This window comes from Notolepis coatsorum (assembly GCF_963971535.1).
Source record: "Notolepis coatsorum genome assembly, chromosome: 20".
NCBI lineage: Eukaryota > Metazoa > Chordata > Actinopteri > Aulopiformes > Paralepididae > Notolepis > Notolepis coatsorum.
In genome coordinates, this window is record NC_140184.1 from 17,624,735 (window position 1) to 17,630,734 (window position 6,000).

Below are 6,000 nucleotides of genomic sequence, written 5' to 3' on the forward strand. Positions count from 1 at the left end.
CTGTCTGCTAGCTTTGCCCCGGCTGCTAGCACAGCCTCTATGTTAATGCAGCCCTTGCTGCTGGCATAGGCCCTGTAGCTAGCCATGCCCAGGCAGCTAACCCAGTCCCTCAGCAGGGCCCCAGTCTGCTAGCTTTGCCCCGGCTGCTAGCACAGCCTCTATGTTAATGCAGCCCTTGCTGCTGGCATAGGCCCTGTAGCTAGCCATGCCCAGGCAGCTAACCCAGTCCCTCTGCATGGCCCTAGTCTGCTAGCTTAGCCCCGGCTGTTAGCACAGCCTCTATGTTAATGCAGCCCTTGCAGCTAGCATAGGCCCTGTAGCTAGCCATGCCCAGGCAGCTAACCCGGTCCCTCTGCATGGCCTCCACTTTTTGTGTAGCCTTCCCACTGCTAGGACTGCCCTTTCAGCTAGCAAGGTCAGTTTTTCCCACTGCTAGGACTGCCCTTTCAGCTAGCAAGGTCAGTTTTCCCACTGCTAGGACTGCCCTTTCAGCTAGCAGGGTCAGTTTTCCCACTGCTAGGACTGCCCTTTCAGCTAGCAAGGTCAGTTTTCCCACTGCTAGGACTGCCCTTTCAGCTAGCAGGGTCAGTTTTTTCCCACTGCTAGGACTGCCCTTTCAGCTAGCAAGGTCAGTTTTCTCCCACTGCTAGGACTGCCCTTGCAGCTAGCAAGGTCAGTTTTCCCACTGCTAGGACTGCCCTTTCAGCTAGCAAGGTCAGTTTTCCCACTGCTAGGACTGCCCTTTCAGCTAGCAAGGTCAGTTTTCCCACTGCTAGGACTGCCCTTTCAGCTAGCAATGTCAGTTTTCTCCCACTGCTAGGACTGCCCTTTCAGCTAGCAAAGTCAGTTTCCCACTGCTAGGACTGCCCTTTCAGCTAGCAAGGTCAGTTTATCTCACACTGCTAGGACTGCCGCTTCAGCTAGCAAGGTCAGTTTCCCCACTGCTAGGACTGCCCTTTCAGCTAGCAAGGTCAGTTTTCTCCCACTGCTAGGACTGCCCCTTCAGCTAGCATGGTCAGTTTGCTCCCACTGCTAGGACTGCCCCTTCAGCTAGCAGGGTCAGTTTTCTCTCACTGCTAGGTCTGCCCCTTCAGCTAGCAAGGTCAGTTCCCCACAGCTAGGACTGTCCTTTCAGCTAGCTTGTTCTCTCATGCTGGTCCAGCCCTGTCTGCCAGCCTAGCTCCGGCAGCTAGCGCAGCCTCTATGTTAATGTAGCAGTACAGCTAGCATAGGCCCTGTAGCTATCAGTGCCCTGGCAGCTACCCTTTCCCTCTGCTAGCCCCTTCCCTGTTCCCCTCTCCGGTGCCCCTGTTCCGGCCCTGTCTGCTAGCCTAGCTCCGGCAGCTAGCGCAGCCTCTATGTTGATGTAGCAGTACAGCTAGCATAGGCCCTGTAGCTATCAGTGCCCTGGCAGCTACCCTTTCCCTCTGCTAGTCCCTTCCCTGTTCCCCTCTCCAGTGCCCCTGTTCCAGCCCTGTCAGCTAGCCTAGCTCCGGCAGCTAGCGCAGCCTCTTTGTTAATGTTGCATTACAGCTAGCATAGGCCCTGTAGCTACCAGTGCCCTGGTAGTTACCCCTCAGCTCCTCTAGTTACCCCTCAGCTACCCTACTTACCCCTCGGCTACCCTGGTTACCCCTCAGCTCCTCTTGTTACCCCTCGGCTTCCCTAGTTACCCCTCGGCTACCCTGCCCCAGTCGCTGGCCCCACTTTTGTTGTGGCTTCCCCTGCTGGCTTGGCCCAGTACTTTTTGTTTGTTGCCTTGTTTTGTCCCCTGCCACTCTGTCTGTATTTTTGGGTCGCCGGGTGGCTCCCGTGGAGGGGGGGGTACTGTGAGGTTTTGTCCGCTGCTCACCTACTCGCTCTGTTCCTTTGAGCCTGTTGCTCACCTACTCGCTCTGTTCCTTTAAGCCTACTGTTAATCAATTGCATTCTCCTCACCTCACTAGCCCCCACCCTCGCGTCTCGTTTTCTCTTCAGCAGCCACACCCTTGGACTACCTGTCATTATGTGTTTGATTGGTCTGGTGCCGAACACACACTTTTAGTTCGATTATCAATTACCTCCCGCACCAGATGTGTATTCTAATTAGCACCCCTGTGGGCTTTAAGTACCTCGCTCTTCCCCTCTAGCCTTGTCGGGTCGTGCCGTATCATTCCGTATCATATTCTCTATCACCAAGACTCCTTCGGGAGGTCCTCTGTCTGTTTATGCTGTTTTCATCTCCGGCGTGAGATGCGCTCCAGCCTTCGCCTCCTGTCGCCGTTGCCTGAGGGAGACACTGGACTGCGCTCTCTAAACTTCCACGGGAGGTATCCCAGTGTTCCACTTCAGACCTCCGCGCAGCAGACGTCCTGACGCGCATCCAGACCTCCGTGCAGCAGACGCCCAGACGCGCATCCAGACCTCCGCGCAGCAGACGTGCTCTTCACTCCAGACGCTTCCTAATACTCTACGGGAGGATGCGTCCTCCGTACCGGCGCGTACTCCAAGCAGACGCGCACCCCTCAGACCTCCGCGCCAGATGCGCCCTCCGTACCGGCGCGCACTCCAAGCAGTCGCGCACCACTCAGACCTCCGCGCCAGATGCGCCCTCCGTACCGGCGCGTACTCCAAGCAGACGCGCACCCCTCAGACCTCCGCGCCAGATGCGCCCTCCGTACCGGCGCGCACTCCAAGCAGTCGCGCACCACTCAGACCTCCGCGCCAGATGCGCCCTCCGTACCGGCGCGTACTCCAAGCAGTCGCGCACCACTCAGACCTCCGCTTGGACAACCCGTTTCCCGTGGCGACGCGCTCGCCCCGTTTTGATCCTTCTCTCTTTACGCACAGCGCCTGGGTGAGTTTTTATGACTGTCTTTGATCCTATTCGTTTTTCGTGTGTTTAATGACACTGAAGATATCCTGCTTTTTGTCAGACTGTCACTCACCCAGCGTCAGCTTTTTGGATAGTTCATTGGGATAATCTTTGGCCTCAACATCGCTCACTGTGTGTATACTCACCGAAGATATTATTCACTTGGATTTGTATTTTGGGACTTCACTCACAGTGTGTATATACACCGAAGATTCTGTCACTTGGATTACTCTGTTTTTGGGACAAGTCACCTCTCCTGTCACCTGCTCTGTTCCCAACTGAACTCTGAGCTAACCCGCTCCCTCTCTCCCTCTCGGTCCCGTTTACCACCCTCGGAGATCTGCCGAGAGAGATCTGCAGAGCGGTTCTGACGTCCACCGTCTGCTTCCTCAGACGAACCATCCCGGGAGAAGCTGCAGAGCAGCAACATTCATTAATGCTTGTGTTCCAAGGCCTTACCCTGTTTTCTCTGTCCCAGTATGCAGCTCCAGCCCTCGCCCTGTTCCAAGGCCTTACCCTGTTTTTCTCTAGTCCTCCTAGTTCCTCCCTGTCTAGTCCTTCCAGTCCTCCCTCTCCCCAGCCCGCCTCCGCGGGCCTCTGTCCCTGTTTTCCCCACTCTAGTCCTCCTAGTCCTCCCTGTCCCCAGCCCGCCTCCGCGGGCCTCTGTCCCTGTCTCCCCTCTCTAGTCCTCCTAGTCCTCCCTGACCAGTCCTCCTAGTCCTCCCTTTCCTTCCTTGTCCCTTGCCCCGGCCCTGTTCCCTTAGCCTTCCCTTAGCCTTCCCTTAGCCTTCCCCTTAGCCAGCTCGCCTCTTAAAGGCACTGTGCCTTTTCCCATTCTTGTTATCCATTATTTTGTGTTCTCCCTTAAAGGGACAGTGCCGTTTTCCTTGTGTTTTCAATAAATGCCCAGTTCTTGGCTTACTCTCATACCTGTCTTGTGTTGTGCGATTGGGGTCGGTTACAAACCATAACAGGAAGGGGGGATAGAGAAGGAGTGATGTTTGCCATTATGTTTGCAACCTTGGTGACAAAAAATTGAAGAAAGCGGTTACAGTCCTCATTTGACAGCACTGGTGTAGGGGGGGGGGGGGGGGGCTGACAAGTGTGTTAATGGTTTTAAATAATACTCTGGGATTGTGCTTGTTGGATGAGATTAAATTACTGAAATAGGTAGCCCTGGCGGACTTTACTGAGTTATTAAACTCAGCCCTCAGCTCTTTGAGGTATAGCCAATGAACTTCTAAATGAGAGGTTTTCCAGCGTCTCTCTACTCTGCGGCAGTTACGCCTGAGCTCACAGATGTTGTTGTTGAGCCAGGGGGAGGGGTTCACAGGACGAACGCTGCGTGTTGCTAGGGGCGCTACGTCATCTAAAATGGCTGCGCAGTGTGTGTTGAATTTGTTAACCAGACAATCAACATCATCAACAGAGGACACCAAAACATTTCTATCATAGCTAGCAAGGAAGCTATCTATAGCTGTGCTATTGATAATACGAGAGATTTTAACACACTTCAATGGAACAAAGTCATTATCGAACGCTAGGCTAAACAAAATACAGCTGTGATCGGACACCAATAACTCCTCTGTGCTAACATTGCTGACTTTTAACCCGATCGTGAACACAAGGTCTAACGTGTTGCCTTTGCAATGCGTCGGACCGGAGATGTGTTGGGTGAAATGAAAAGAGTCCGTAACATTTAAAAAGTCAGTGGCAAAGTTATCAGAGCTCTTGTTTACATGGATATTAAAGTCTCCAATCAGCAAGACCCTGTCCAAGCGAATAATGGACGCTAGAAAGTCACCAAAATCAGCGAGGAACGAGCTATTTTTCCCAGGGGGTCGGTAGATCAGTACACAGTGAAAGGGGTTTGTGTGCCCAATTTTATTCACAAGTACCTCGAAAGATGAATAAGTTCCAGAACTCACCCTCCGTGAGGAGAAACAGTCCCGGTGGACAACAGCCAGTCCACCCCCTCGGCCGGAGGACCTCGGGGCGCAGGAATAAGCGCAGTTCTGTGGGCACAGTTCATTGAGGTGGACAAAATCATCAGTTTTTTGCCAGGTTTCCGAAATTAGCATGTAGTCCAAGTCCTTTGAGACGAAGAGGTCGTTCAAAAAGAACGATTTGTTGGCTATGGATCTAGCGTTTATTAATCCAAAACTGAGGTCTGATCCAGTTCTGCCGAACGTAGAGGCTCGGGGTAGCGGCCGCAGGCAACCGGGCCGGGTTTCAGGACGCCGACACACAGACACCGGGGCCATACTCGTAAGCCGCCGCCGGTGGATCACATGAGTGGGGGCCGATAGCTGCGACGGGGACGCAGGGAGGATGGCCCGGAGGCAGGACAGACCCACGCCAGAGACCCAGGTTGTGGAAAAGGCACAGCTACTGGGCAGAGATGTGCGTTCACGGATTAACCTCCGACGCTTCACCGCAGATCCAGCTCGCTTGCCGCGTCTTCTGGGCCGCCTAGTCCTAGGACAGCTGCAGGAGGACGTCCAGATGTTTCCAGGGATTTCCTTGCGCAGGGCCCAGTGGGAATTCCACTGCTCAGATCGGTGGGATAGGGAGCACAGCACCGTCTCACGTATGTTCAGCAAGGTATGTCGATCATACACAGCCACTGTTTGTACACTGTTTACACATAACACAGAATATACAAACAGGACAAACCAAACAAACATCCAGCTCAGATGACAAGCTGCCAACACAGGCGCGGCCATCTTGGAATGCGTGGAATGCGTGGAATGACGATAAGCCTCTTCTGGCTAACTCCACTCCCTCATAGGTCAGGCCCAGTAGCGGCTCGTGGATGCTTCGCCACTAGGGGCGCTATACCAAACATTTTGCAAACATGTACAAGGCACGCATTGGCGAATATTATCACCATTGCCATCGATCAATATATGATCAGTCAGTCAAATGCAACCACGTTTCCAATAGCCCAACACAAACACGCACAGCTCTCTCTCTCTCTCTCTCTCTCTCTCGCTCTCTCTCTCTCTCGCTCTCTCTCTCTCTCTCTCGCTCTCTCGCTCTCTCTCTCTCTCGCTCTCTCTCTCTCTCTCTCTCTCTCAGATGATGTCAGATCCATTCAATAATAAACACATTTGTAAAGCTCGTCATTTTAAACAAGTTACCAT